This window comes from Oryzias latipes, chromosome 8 (genome assembly GCF_053564925.1).
Source record: "Oryzias latipes strain Hd-rR chromosome 8, Olatipes_Hd-rR_3.1".
NCBI classification, from domain to species: domain Eukaryota; kingdom Metazoa; phylum Chordata; class Actinopteri; order Beloniformes; family Adrianichthyidae; genus Oryzias; species Oryzias latipes.
This window is the reverse complement of record NC_136244.1, coordinates 4,930,494-4,945,697: the sequence shown is the minus strand read 5'-3', so window position 1 is coordinate 4,945,697 and position 15,204 is coordinate 4,930,494. Positions and strand designations below refer to the sequence as shown.

The window sequence follows — 15,204 nt, the reverse complement described above, 5'->3', positions numbered from 1 at the left end:
ATATTTAGGTTGTTTAGTTCTGTTACAATGCACAAATAACTCCCAATGTTCTGATTGCAGTATTTGGTTGTTCAGAGCAATCTCAGAAGCTGTCACACTCAATACAACAAGCAGTCATGTTTGGAATGGTTATAGCCAAAAGGATTATTCTGAAGGAGTGGAAGGCTTCTACCTGCCCTCGTTTCTGTAAGTGGCTAAATGACATGGCGAGCTGTTTGTACCTTGAGGAAATCCGATACAAATTGACTGGTCGGCAGGATAAATTCACACAAAGACTTGGGGACCTTTCATGGATCATATTAACCAGGCGAAAACCCAGCCTCTCATCTGATGTTGATTGTTTACCTTTCTTTGCATTCTTAGGATAATTCCTTCTGTGTTGTTGCTGTATGTGGGGATTTATGCTGTGTTTCTCATTGGTACACTGGCAGTGTTTGTGTTGTGTGTTTAAAACTTTGTTTAAAAAAGCAATAAAAAATATTTAAAAAAAAGTAGCTGACATGTCATAAAAGTGTGAGCACCCCTGTGTCATGGGTTTGTGTGAGGTGTTGCTGGCTAACTTTGGAAGTAAGCCATCTTTGCAGTGTGAAATACAGTTAACCAAGGCTCTGGTGTTTTTTTTTTAAATGTTGATGACATCACACACACAGCAAAGGGCCATGAGACTTTTCCTGTTTTTGATGACATCACACGCACTCACTCTGGTTTTGATGACATCATTTGACATACATCCCAACTCAAGAAACATTGTCAACAAAGACAGTTTATACATGTTCTGATTTTCACTGAAAAACAAGTACAGTACACAAATAATAACTTTACAAAAATCAGAAAAGCAAATACAGAACAGAGGCATTATGGCACTAAGTGAAGGAGCACTGAATGAATCAATTAGGGAACAACTTCAACAGGGAAGAAGAGAGATAAAATTACTTATGAAAAATCTTAAAGAGGAAACAACACTGAGTAAAGAAAAGGATCAAATTATAATCTCCCTTAAGGAAGAACTGGAAGATTTAAGAACACAGTTCAGAGAGAACTCTATCCAACCAGCCAGTGGTTCACAGAAAACATCTGTATTTGCTAAAGTGATGTACAGTGTAGGGGCAGTCTGTGCAGTTGGTTCCATTTTGTATGCAGCATCCAAAATGTTTTCACAGTGACAGCTTAGAGAGGGATGTTTTTAGTTTAGTTTTTCATTTTTTGTAGTTTAAGAGTTTAGCTTTTTATCCCGGTAGGTTTGGGTATTTATTCTTACGTTTTGACTTTACTGTCATGAAATTAAAGCTTAGAACAACAGGATTTTAATCAAATTTAACTGTGTCCCTAATTATTTTGATTTTATTTATTTCTATTTATTTATTTAATGAGTTTAGTTTTAGAGATTTAGAAACAGTAGGCTTTTGAAAGAGAACATGTTTTATTTAGTTGTTAAGACAACATTTAGTAAGTAAGACAGAGTTTTAAGGCCACGGTGAGTACAAAAATTATGGCCAACGTGACAACATGACGACACAAAGTTTCGAGAAAAAACTCGTGTCGAAATAAAAGTCAAAATAAAGTTTCGAGATTAAAGTCGCAATGTTGCGCGAGAGAAGTGAAGCTGAGTCTTTCAGGAGTATTCAGTGTTATGGCTAATGTTAGTGAGCTAGTGGCAGTGGCGGTTCTACACTAACATACTCCCTGGGTGAGTAACCCCACAGCCCCCCCCCCCCCCCCCCCCCCCGCACACATACAAAATTTGACAACATCCTGTTGTGTTCCCTATCTTCTAACACGCTTAAGGTGTTGGGCCGAAGAAGATAAACTAAAACTGAACTTTTTTAACATAAATATGAATAAATACAGGAACACAAGTTAACTTAAACCCTAAATAACTTGTAATATTTTGCTCTCCATAGAAATATATTCTGTCAAAATTATACAAATATGAACATGCTGCAGAACAAAACAAAGAAAGCCTGGAAATATTAATAAGAAATTACAAATCAAATATTTCCGGCTTTTTTTTTGCTCTTTTATCATTTTTTAGAGCATTTTTTTTAGAGCTGGACTCCTGCTTCATTTTTAGCAATAATTTCTTAATGTGTGACGTCATGTATGTCTTTGTGAAACATATCAGAGGGATTAGATCTAAAAAAAAACTTATTGTGATTAATATTTTTATGTCTTTTAAAACATTAAAGACTAAATCATAGAATTACTCAGTGGGATTACTCCAAAAATATTTGGCATTTCTCTAAATTTGTGCAACACCAGCAGCAGAAATCCTCCAAAAAAACTCAATCCATAAAAAATGGTCTGCGCCCACCACCCCTGTTACGGTTTCTGTTTCTTTGCCCTTGTGGTTTGTTTCCTTTTTGTTCTGGCATGTTTTGAGTTTAACTTCCTGTTTTATTTTATAGGGTTTCCTGTTTCGTTTTTGTTGTGAGTTTTACTTTGGTTCCCCATCCTTCCTGATTGTGTTCACCTGTGTCTCGGTTGTCTGTATGACTTTAAGTCTTGTCATTCCCTTCCTCCTGGGCTGGTCCATAGTATGTTAGTTAGTATGTTAGTCTGCTCTCCCCGTTTCGAGTGTTTCGAGTTTCTAGCCTGCCGTCTGCAGTGGTTTTGGTTTTGTGTCCTTAGTTTTGTTTATTAAAGCCCCCGTTCCCCTGCAACCTCCTGCCTCGTCTCGCTCTCTGCGCCTGGGTGCTTCCTCCCTTCTCCCCCGTAACAACCCCTCCCCCTTCCCTTCCCTTCCCTCTGACACACGTGGCTCCGTCTCTATGACGGGAGGCGCAGCTGCGGCCCAGAGTTGATTGTTAGATAGAAAAAGACTCCCAATCACCTGTTAGTGTGATTCAGCCAGCCACCGGCGAGTTGCGCTCCCCTCTCGAGTTTTTTGACTTGTTATGTTCCAAAGACTACCGCAAAGAGGTGTGGCCGCAAGCATCTTGCAGCAGAGGGCGGCGGTGACGTGCGCGTCGGGTCTGCTGTGTCGGAGCAAAGAATTGTGGGAAATAATCTCCATTGCCTGCTTTTGTCGAAATTGGGTTGAGCACGGGGGTTTGTTCTGCCTAATTCCTTTTCATGTGCCTGTTTTACGTTGTTTCACTCTGAGTTATTTCATCTTTTTTTTTTTTGCACCATAAGTGTGAAGAGGAAACAGGATGAAGACCTTCTTGACAGTCTTATGTGTCAAAATACAAGCGTTAAGTGTCGGCAGCTGAAGCAATTTCAAATTAAAAGTGCAAAGTTTCCTCTTTGAATATAGTAGCACCTTATGTGTAAAGCATCGGGCACGGCAAGTGCCGCCCTGGGCGACCGCCCACATCGCATCGCCCATATCAAAAACCGCCACTGGCTAGTGCAGGGGTCGGGAACCCATGGTTTCAGAGCCACATGTGGCTCTTTCATCCTTCTGTTGTGGCTCCCTGTGACTTTGGAAAATAATGAGTATTTTATAAAAATTCAAATTTATTTTAGTTTGTTCATTTTTCATGGCATTTCAAAGGCGCTGCTGGCTCCGTGCGAGGCACGTGCCACGTAAAAAACAGCTTCCTTGGTGGGCTCGTGTTTGTCGGGCGAGGGCTGAGGAGCTGATAGCAGGAGGAGACACGCGGGGCGGCTTCAATAAACACTCCGGGTCTGGAGTGATTTTCTGCCGGGGGCTTGGCGTGGCGCGGAACGGGGAGCGGCTTTCTGGTGACGGAGAGTTTGTGCCGGTGTTTTGGACTCCCGTGTGCGGTGATGTGTGTTTCAGAGCAGGGGAGCTCGTTGCGTCGGTCGCGATCGACGGGTCATCTTCGGGGACGTGGGGGAGATTGAAGGGGAACAGAGTGCTTCTTGAAAATCCACCAGCCAATCAAAATCCTCACCGAAAAGTACGGGACTTGATTGACATGCAGAATGGCCAATCGGACATCCTCTGACAAACTCTGCCTTCAGAACGTCTTTTTCTCCCTGCGGCACATCATGTCCCCGGTAGAAGTCCAGCAACCGGAGTTTATTAAAGCCGCCCCGCGTTTCTCCTTCTGCTATAAGCTCTGCAGTTCTCGCCCGATAAATACGAGCTCATCAAGGAAGCTGTGAGGCACGCTATTATACTGTTGCGGAGTGTGTGTTTGTGCTGAGCAGCGCGCGTGCCACGAGGGAGGGGCGCGTGCAGGTGGAGATGGGAGTGTGAGCACGGAGCGGGGGTGTGTGCGTGAAATATATTGTGTGTTCGGAGGACGGAGCACTAAATTAGTAGTCGTTGTTCCCCATCAATACTGATCAATACGGAGCCAGCAGCGCCAAATGCCTCACAATATGCCACGCTCCCCGCATTGCACCGTTTACAGCAGAGCATGAATACGATGGTCGCTGCTTTCTGTCTTTGTAATAAAACGCCTGTGAAGAAACTGGATTTTCTAGAAAGGACTGTATTAAATTTTAGGTTCGTACCCGTCAGTTTCTTGCACACAGAAATAAATGAATAACTACTCAGAGACAGTTACTTATCTTTTGTGGAGGTTTTACTTCGCACAAACACGAAGGGGACAGACATATGAACATGGTACATTCAAAGTCCGAACCAACGAGCTCAGGGATGGGCTTTGGTATAAAAACCCTGCATTTGCATATTCAGAAGATCGTCCGATGGACCTCGTGTGAAAATCACGCCCACAGGTTACTGCTGGAGAGAAGCTCCAAGGCTAAAGTGAAGATAAGTCTGAGGCCTGCTCAGCAGAAAACATGCACAGAAAAGAGGGAGGATGAGAATAAACTGTTAGAACAATAGCTTGGCTGTGCTTTCTTCAAATGTAATATAATTTTGAGATGACAATAAATGCTCAGTGAATTAAGTTTAAACCATTAGTGTAATAAAAGTTAAAGGCAGTTTCTAACTATTCTTCACAACGCCTCATCTGTTAATACAAAAGTATCTTTATGTAAACTCACTGTGTAGTTTTTAATCATCAGTACATAAACAATAATGTTGAAATAAACATGTAACAAATAAACATGAAGATGAAAAGAAAGAAGTACTTTTTTTTTATCTTTTCTGGCCCGCAATCTAAACTTATGTCCTTGAAAATCGATCGCGATCGACGTAATGAGCACCCTTGATATAATATATACATGCATAATATATATAATGATGTCAAAACTGGTTGTGGCTCCGGGTGCTTTTTTTTCATTAGGGGCGGTCCGAAATGGCTATTTGAGTAAAAAAGGTTGCCGACCCCTGGGCTAGTGGCTTTGCACTTCAGAGTTTACGACAGAGTTTTATGGCCGCCAAAAAAAAAAAGTAAATTTACGAGATAAAAACTCGTAAATTTACAGGGAAATATTCAAAGATTAACAAGGGGAAAACACCAAAGTTGTCTGTTTATCGGAGCCTAGCTTGAAGATAAAGTATTAAAGGTTTAAAACATAGAGATTCTGAACCTTTTGGCGACTCAAAATCAAATTATTGTTAGTGGAGCCGTCTTTCCGGGGTTCGGTGTTGGTAAAGCGGACTTTCATATGGAAAATAAGGAGCTCAGAGACACGTTTGGATGCAGAGGATCGCTGCAGCCTTTATTCTCCTTTTCATTCACATAACCTGAAGTTCATCTGTCACCTTGAGTCATGAATCTGTCAATGCGGAAGTAAACAGTGTTGCATACGCCCCTCCTGCATATGAAGTGTCCCGTTTCGTCATTAAAAAACAAAGATGAATGAAAATAGTCTGTTATATTAGCATTACAACGTCGAAAAAGGTAAAAAGTGCTGCTCTTCCTCAGACGAAAGCATCACACAAACATAGATCTTGTCTTTGGTGGATAAAGAAAGGATTCAAGCGAACAGCTGCAGGGACACCGACAGATTCATCGGGCTGCAGAGATCCTGCAAACCAACCATCAATAAATAAAACTTTAATAAATTGTAAATCAAACAAATGAGCTTCCAGACATTTGGAACGTTGTCAATAAACATTCAGCTCACCTGTTCACTTGAGTTTAGTCGGTGTGCTCTGCTGCTGCGCGGCGTTCACCTGCTGCTCTGCATGCTCACTTCCACGCGTGTTAGACACGGTATTAAACAATCATGGACACGCTTTTGTTGAATTTCTTAAAGACTCTAAATGTTGTGTTTTGAATGGGAGGGTAAATCCAGAGAACGATGGCTTCACCTCTGTGTCCTTTAAGGGTAAAGCTGTGGTGGATTACATTGTCACCCCGCACACTGGTTTAAACGAATGTGTTGAATTTAAAGTTCTCACCTCTTTGGAGCTGATAAAAAGCAACGAGTCTGATCTGATGAACCTCATTGAGGACAGAAGTAAACTGCCTGATCATTCAGTGCTCTATTTGCGTCTTGAAACTATTGAAACAAATTTTTCAAATAATATGCAAGTTGGTTTCCAAAATAAAACGCCAATTAGAAAACTGCCTGTTAATTTTCTGGAGTCAGAAGTCTGTTGTGAGTCTTCAGCTGAGGGAAGGTAAACCAACACAGGAAAATCTGAACCATTGTTATGGATGGTTTTGTGATGTTTCATATAAAGAATTGGATAAAAATAGACCAAAACAGAGATATAAAAGCAATAAAGGAATATGTAAAAGAAAACAACCTTACTGGAACAATGAACTGCAGAGTCTATGGGGAAAATTGTGTTTATCAGAGAAAAAGTATTTAAAATGCAAAGAAATGGTTCTGAAAAGAGAACTTCTTTCTGTGTTTAAAAACTGTCAGAGTCATTTTGATAAAAAGTTAAGATTATTTAAAAGACGTTTCAGGAGGGGTAAAGCTCTTCAACTACAACTGCATTTGCAAAATAATAAATCACAGTTATTTTGGAGAGAAATAAATAAACTCGGACCTAAAAGTAGAAGGCCAATTCCACATGAGATTTTAACAGACTCTGGAGAATCTGTTTTTCTAACAGAGCAAGTGTTAAACAAGTGGGAGTCAGATTATAAGAACTTGTTTACCTGTAATAGTAGTTCCCACTTGTTTGATGACCAGTTTTTTCTGAATATGTGCAAATCCAAAAAACTGTTTGAAGACAATAGTTTTAAAATTTCTCTGAACTACTCTGACAAAATAAATCAAGATATTACAATTGAGGAAGTTCTAAAAGTCACTGAGAAAACTAAACTTCATAAAGTGGCTGGTGTGGATGAACTATCAAACGAGGTTCTTAGGTGTCCTAAATTGTTAAATACTTTACATTGCCTCTTTAGATTCTGTTTTAAGAATGGCTTTATACCATCTATTTGGTATAAATCGATCATCAAGCCGATTCCAAAATCCCCTCAAGCAGACCCAAGAGTCCCTCTGAATTATAGAGGCATTAGCCTTCTGAGTGCCGTGTATAAAGTGTTTTCTAGTATTTTAATCTTAATCTTAATTTGCAAATTAAAGACACATTTTCTGCTGAGCCATATGTTATATATACCTTAAAAAGAGGACAAAGATCCTTATGTGCTCAACTGAGAGCAGGAGTGCTCCCCCTACAGGTGGAAGTAGGGCGCTTTAAAGGCATTCCTGAGGAGGAAAGACTGTGAGGTCTGTGAGCTGCAAGTGGTGGAGGATGAATTTCATTTCACATTTCAAAAAGAATGGACACTTTGCATTCTGTTAGAGTCTGATTAGGGGGGTTATTGGATTTTTTTTTTGTGATGGGGATGTATCTTTAGGTATTGTGTATTTTGTCTTTCAGTGTCATATAAGCCAGTGTGGGCTGGGCACATTAGTGCATGACACTCAAATCAATCAAATCAACCAATCAATCAATCCACAATAATCCTGTGCATTTACGAGTTTTTGCGACTTTAATCTCGAAACTTTATTTTGCCTTTTATCTCGACACGACAAGTTTTTTCTCGAAACTTTGGCCAGAGTTTTTTTCCTCACCGTGGCCCTAAAACTCCATGTGAAGGAATTTGTTTTATTATTATCATTGCTTAAATGTATTTGGTTAAATGTATGTTTAAATGTTAACTCAGATTGACCTTTTTACCTCTTCTGAAAACAGTTGTGTGTTTGTTCATCTGCTTCTCATCTCCCACCCAGGATGAGGGGTTTACGACACACTGTCCTGAGCTGATAAGGGATACTGTTTGAAGTTAGAATCCAACCAAATGGGTCATTATACGACACCCCCTAATGAACTTTTCCTCTTTGTCTTGAATTGTTACCTCCCACATGTGTTCTTAATAAAAGCAGCACAGGGAGGGGCAGACCTTTGAGAAGAGAAACGTGGTGGACCTTTTCCAACACATTTGCTCCTCTCCCTCGTGCATGAGAAACTTGATTCTTGTTGTGGTTTGTTGTTTATAATTGTGTTTTTCTTTAATGTCTAGATGCATTTATCTGACATTCTTTGGTCCATTCGAGCCGGATGACAACATATCTGCGTCCTTGGGGGAGGACCATGCCGATTGAAGTCTGTGCACAGCCCGTGAGACCAGGTCTCCGGAGGAAAGTCCGTCGTAGTGAATTCTACGCCGGCCAATCGACTGGTCTGATCCCTGGGTCCGGATTGACGTTATTCGTTAACCAGTCAGACCACAACGACAAGGCAAGTACAGCGCTTTTTCAGGGGTTCAAGTCCCCGAAGTGGCCCAGAATTCTGAGGGACAGGTTCAAGTCCTGTTGCCTAAAACACGTGTGGGTTTGGAGTCCCGGAAAAGTCCAGAATTCTGAATAAAGGTGTAGGTTCGAGTCCTGCAGCCTAAAACGCGTAAGAGGGTTCAAGTCCCTAAAAGGCCTGGAATAACAACAAAAATAAAATAAAAAAAGTTTTTTTTGGTGTGAATGTGTGTGCATGTGTGAAAGGAGTGAACTTGTTCGAAGCAGTGAGCAGCTGGAAACCTTGCGGTGTTAACACAAGGCTGCTTGCTGAAGTAGAACAAGATTTCATCTCATTAGGCTTTAGGTGAAAAGAACCCAGAGTCTAAAACGGGTTTTGCTCCTGGGAGGACCCTAAACGTGTGACCGGATCAGACAATAGGTCTGACCTAGAAGCTTGTTGCACGGGGAGTGAAATTCGGTCCTGAGAGAAATTCTCTGTTGGTTCTGATCACACTCTGTGACTAACATAAATAAAAGAAAAAAGAAAAAAAAATGGGGGAATTCAAATGGAAAGGTTGAATTAAAATGAGATTAAAAATATGTGTGAAGAGTTCATCCAGATTCAACTACATTTTTGAGAAAATGGGATAAAAATTACAATTTTAAGGGGAATCTTGGAGTACAGGAATGTACAGAATTAGTTCAACGGTTACCAATTAAAAACTAGAATAAAAACTAAAAAAGAAACAAAAAAATAGTGAAGAATTAATTTGTGCAAAACTGTGCTTAAATGAAGCAACGAAAAATAAAGAATGGCATTCAGAAAAGTAAAACTAGAGAAGCATGTCTGATTGCTAAAAAAAGGAGGATAAATCAGTTGTGAGACTCAGACCCCTGCAACAGCTGGCTGCAGCAGGCTGCAGACCGAGCAGGAGCAGGATGAAAGGGGGGAGAGCAGAAACCAGCTGATTTCTCACCTCCTCCCTACCAGGGGACAAATGCTCCTCTGTTGACGGGTTTTACCCCACCAGTGACTGATTGAAATAAACCAAATAAAAGAAAAAATAATGTTAGGAGGAAAAGGGAAAAACTTGAATGGAGTAAAACTATGGGGGTTGGTTTGGAAGAAGCTGGGAGTCATCTAAAGTTGCATAGACATTTCCAATCATTGAAGTGCCCAATCCCAGAGCTGGAGAAAATGGCCAGAGGCCTACACTTCTTGTGTTTAGGACCTGGACATTAGAGGATGTTAGGAAGGCAGTGAGGGGAGTTATCTCTCACAGGGAAAATCCACAGGATTTTCATGAGCAAATGATGGAAGTTCAGAGAGCTTATCATCTGAATGGCATTAAATGTCAGAAACCATGTATGAATGCTATGAAAGCAGACTGGGCAAAAGTAAAGGGAAAAAGGAATCCTATGAATGATGACGATCCACCCAGACATCTTCCGCATAACATTCTAAGAGTTAATTCAAAGTCTTACACTTTTAGGACAAAGAATTAGAGACGCCTTTCCAATGAGACCTGATTATGGAAAGATTGGTCAAACTAAACAAAAAGATGGAGAGTTAGTGTCTGATTTTAGAGTCAGATTCGAAGAAGTTTTAAAGCTAATTGTGGACTCAGAGATAATGATAATGATAAAAGTCCCTATAGACAGCAGCTGAAACAAGCTTTACTACAAGCTATGAAACCAGAGATTGCAGACTAGATAAGGACACTTTACATAGATCTGCCTACAGGAGCACTACAACAGTTTATGAATTTTGCTGTTCATGCAGAAAAAGTGATGGTGAATAAAAATAAATTTAGGAATCAAAGTGTAGATACATTTTGGCAGGAGGAAAGTAGTGATGTGTTTTTTGGAAGGAATGTGAAGAGAGGAAGAGATCGTGGACGTGGGAAAGGAAATTTTAAGGAAAATTTTTGAAGAAGGTTTAGAGGAAGTAGCAAAAGAGGGTCAGAGCAGGTTGATGATGGATGTTGGATTTGTGGACAGAGAGATCATTGGGAGAGAGAGATTGTCCTGAAAGGAAGAAATCAGATTGATTAGATGGTAAAAGAAATGACAAGATAAAAGATTAATCAGAACTAGTAATTCAACCAATTGGTGATGAATTTTTAGATCTCACTGAAAGAGAAATAGTTTTTGTTGATGGGTCAGCAAAGAAAGATGAGACAGGCAGAAACAAAGTGGGTTTTGCTGTTGTAACTCAAGATAAGGTTTTGAAGGCAGGACCCCTGCGTGGAAATTACTCAGCACAATCAGCAGAGTTGACAGCTTTAACTGAAGCATGCAAACTGTTTAAAGATAAGCCAGTTACGATCTATACTGATAGCCAATATGCGTTTGCTACAGTGCATTTATTTTGTCAACAGTGGAAGAACAGAAGGTTTAAAACGTCAACAGGAAAACCAGTAACGCATGTAGACTTACTGAAAGAATTATTAACTGCTGTAATGTTACCATCTAAAGTGGCAATATGTAAATGTGAGGGACACACACGAAGAACAGATCATAATTCTTAAGGAAATGCCTTTGCAGATGCAACAGCAAAGCAACCTGCAACAAAAGATGTAGGAATGTGCACTAATGAGGATTTGACTCCAGATGCAACCGCTGATTTTTTTTAAAAAAAGATATGCCACCCAGTGCACCAAAACAATAAAAAAATTTTGGTTGAAAAAGGAGCAAAGTTGAACAAGGTCTTTATGTCAGCACAGAAGGGGAACCTATTTTACCAAAATCCATGTACAAATAGGCAGCAATTTTGAGTCATGGGCCTTGCCATGATTCAACAGGGAGGATGAATTTATTAGAGAAATATTATACAACTTATGGATTTATTCTCTATTCAAAAAATTTTTTGTAAACAATGTGTAACATGTATGCGTCATAATCCCCAAGGCAATGTTAGACCTAAGAGAGGAAAATTTCCTGAACCACCTTTTCTTTTCCATACAATCCATATGGATTTTATTGAATTGAATTAAAGTAAAGGATTGAAATATTGTTTAGTGATTATTAATGCATTTTCCAAATGGGTTGAAATTTTTCCATGTGCAACACAAGATGCTATTACAGTAGCTAAAGCTATTTGTAAAAGAATAATCCCAACTTTTGGCATACCACAAGTGATAAGAAGTGATAATGGTACACATTTTGTGAATCAAGTGATAGATCTAAAGAGACATTGTAGTTATCACCCACAGAGTGCAGGATTAGTTAAGAGAACTAATAGCACTATCAAATCAAAGTTAAAGAAATGCATGGAAGAGACAAACAGACAGTGGCCTGACTGCATAGACTTAGTTCAACTAAGCATGCGTATCACACGCACAGCAGGTCAACCTTTAACGCCTTTTGAAATGTTGTATGGACGTTCTTATAGGTTACCAGACATTGATCCTACACAGCAACATTCTCCAGATGATGATGCAAATTTAGTGGATTATTTGAGAAAAATGTTTACCACTAAAGATGTGCAAAGGACAAATCAAGTGCCAGATTCCTTCTTATCTCCACAGGACACTTCACCAGTGCAGGTTGGTGACTGGGTGTTTGTGGAGGCCATAAAAAGGAAGTGTTGGTCCAGCCCACGTTGGGAAGGGCCATTCCAAGTCCTGCTGACTACACCAACAGCTGTCAAGATTGCTGAAAGGACGTCTTGGATCCACCTGTCACACTGCAAGAAAAAGCATCTGGGTGAGGCTAATTCCAACTGCTAGGTGGGGAAGTCTGACTACAAAGGGAGGCAGCCGTATAGAAGCTGCTTGTCTCAACGTCAGCGAAGCAGGGGAATCCACCTAGTTTTAGGGAAGAAAGCACACCAGAACTCTTTTGCACTACACGGATCCTACACTGTTAGAGGACTTAAGGAGGTGATGTGCTAGTAACCTCTCCCTCCCGAAGATAGGCACATATCCACCATGGCGTGTCCAACTGGGCTAAGAGACAGTTTATTTTGTTTACTGTTCCTGCTATTCCTGACAGGAGCAACCACATGGATTTGGTTCTTTTGGAATCATTATCCACCTACAAGAAGAACCACCAACAAGGAAAAAAACATTTCTCGACGATGGCTGAGTATTGATGAACATGATGTTTTGAATAGTCCAAAAATGAACATAACTCACCTGTATATGACAAATTCTTGGTATAGGTATGTTATGTTACTGGCTAAGGAAAAGAATAGATCGGATTGCTATGTTTGTTCTGTAATTGAAGCTTCATCCCTACATCCTAATTTGCAGCCAAAGCAATTTTCTGAGTGGAAAAGCGACTGTGTTATTGAATATAGTACCAGAGGGTATATTAGTACTGGAGCCATCACCACTTCAAATGGTACTCTTGTAAGACGGAGTTGCAAGAGTTTGTATTAGTTTAAAAAACTGAAATTGACAAAATCATTAGCTCCATATGTTAGTGTGGAACCAGGAACTGTGTTTCCACATTGCGTAACTAAAAATGGCACAGAGTTTTTAGGAACTTTGCCGACGAAGATGTGTCATGAACTTCTTGTTCCCTTCACAGTCCAGATAATCAATGACAGAGTTTACCATGGTTATGCAGTTCCCTGCCCTGGAGGACGTTGTGTTGAATCTAATCCAGATTTAATGCCAGGTAACAATGGTACTTATGTGGTTCATCAAATGTTTTGGTTATGTGGGCAGCCCCTCTACCTCAGTCTGCCTAGAGACTGGAGTGGGATTTGTGTTTCTGTAAAGGTCACAGGTCACACTTTCATAGTTTCTGCAGTCCATGAGCCTCACCTGCGTCACAGACGTAACCTTATTGATGTCAAGCCACATGATTCCATTTGGGGATCAGATGTTCCTGGAGACCATAAACACTGGAATACTGGGGAAAAGGTAACTATGGCATTGTTTCCCTAGGTGGGAAATGCTAAAACGCTCTCAGAATTGAGACCATTGACTATCGATTAGGTTTATTTTTGAACGCTACAATTAAAGCATTTAAAGGCTATAATGAAGAAATGTCAAGCATGAAACTTATGGTTCTACAGAACAGATTGGTTTTGGACTTATTGGTTGCTCAGGAAGGAGGTGTTTGTAAAATGTTAAATGATACCTGTTGTACATTTATTCCTGACAACACCAATGAAGGTCACAGCATCACAGAAGCATTACATCAACTTGAAAAGGTTCAACAGGCAATGCAGGATGACAGGAAACCCCAATCTTGGGATTTCTTCTCCTGGCTTGCTTTTGGTTCCTGGTGGCAACTTTTGTTAAAAATAGTGACACCTATTCTTATGGTACTGATCATATGTTGTGTGTTCACTATGTGCATTTTTCCTTGTATTCAATCTATGATTTCCAGAGCAGTGAATGGTTGAGTACAAAGTGTTCTTATGAGTCAAGAATACAACTTGTTATTAAAGGGAGAACAAGATGACTGTAATGATTTTGAAACTGAAATGACTTGAGAGAGAAAAAAAAAAGAACTTCTCATCTGAGTGTAAATTGAAAGTGTTATAAAAATGAAGATGTCACAGAAAACTGAAAAGAGATGTGATATTGGATGTGTGATTTTGACATTTCTCAATGATAAAAAGGAGGGAGTATGTGAAGGAATTTGTTTTATTATTATCATTGCTTAAATGTATTTGGTTAAATGTATGTTTAAATGTTAACTCAGATTGACCTTTTTACCTCTTCTGAAAACAGTTGTGTGTTTGTTCATCTGCTTCTCATCTCCCACCCAGGATGAGGGGTTTACGACACACTGTCCTCAGCTGATAAGGGATACTGTTTGAACTTAGAATCCAACCAAAAGGGTCATTTGACGACACCCCCTAATGAACTTTTCCTCTTTGTCTTGAATTGTTACCTCCCACATGTGTTCTTAATAAAAGCAGCACAGGGAGGGGCAGACCTTTGAGAAGAGAAACGTGGTGGACCTTTTCCAACACATTTGCTCCTCTCCCTCGTGCATGAGAAACTTGATTCTTGTTGTGGTTTGTTGTTTATAATTGTGTTTTTCTTTAATGTCTACATGCATTTATCTGACACTCCATCGTAAGTAAGGCATATCTTTTCATTGTAGGTATTTTAGTTTTTCATTTTTTGAAATTTATCCAATAATTATCTTTGGGACAATCAGTTAATTATGAATGTTATTTCTTCTGCGCCACATAGGATTATTCCACATTAAAAGCAATCTTTTAATATAGTAAGCAACCGACACACAGAAACTTTTCTTTGTGGTTCTTATCAGTTTGATCTTGAAGTTCCTAGAAGTTGTTGGTGTAAAAACCAAAAAAGGTCAAACAGTTTTCAAAGTCTGGATTGATCAAATAAATTGTGTGTATGATCGAGATATCCAGCTTTATGCACAATTCTGACGGCTGGCTTTTGAAGTAAACAGAGAGGATGCAGTGAACTCTTAGAATTATTTCTCCAAATTTCTATACAGTAGTGAAATATGGTCATGTTAAGGAGCAGTTCAATAAATATCTACCGTTGTATTCTAATATATGTTTAGGTTTATTTCTTTAGTTTCCCCACTGTCATATCTTAAGAGTTTTTCCTCTTCGTTCCCATCAGAGAGAAGGATTGAGTGTGGGATCCTTTCCATGGTGGATTTTTGTCTTCCCTGATTTTGCACTCTGGAATTCCTGCTGCCAACTCTGGATCCACGTTTACAAAA

The 15,204-nt window shown here is 39.7% G+C and overlaps 1 long non-coding RNA gene across 1 annotated transcript; it reads left to right on the top strand.

Annotated features, from left to right (window-relative positions):
- The first annotated feature begins 8,182 nt into the window (after nucleotides 1-8,182).
- LOC144994220 (uncharacterized) lies at nucleotides 8,183-14,501 on the top strand. Its single transcript, XR_013657659.1, has 2 exons — nucleotides 8,183-8,536; nucleotides 12,060-14,501. It is a non-coding gene; the product is annotated as an uncharacterized LOC144994220 (long non-coding RNA).
- Nucleotides 14,502-15,204: the final 703 nt, after the last annotated feature.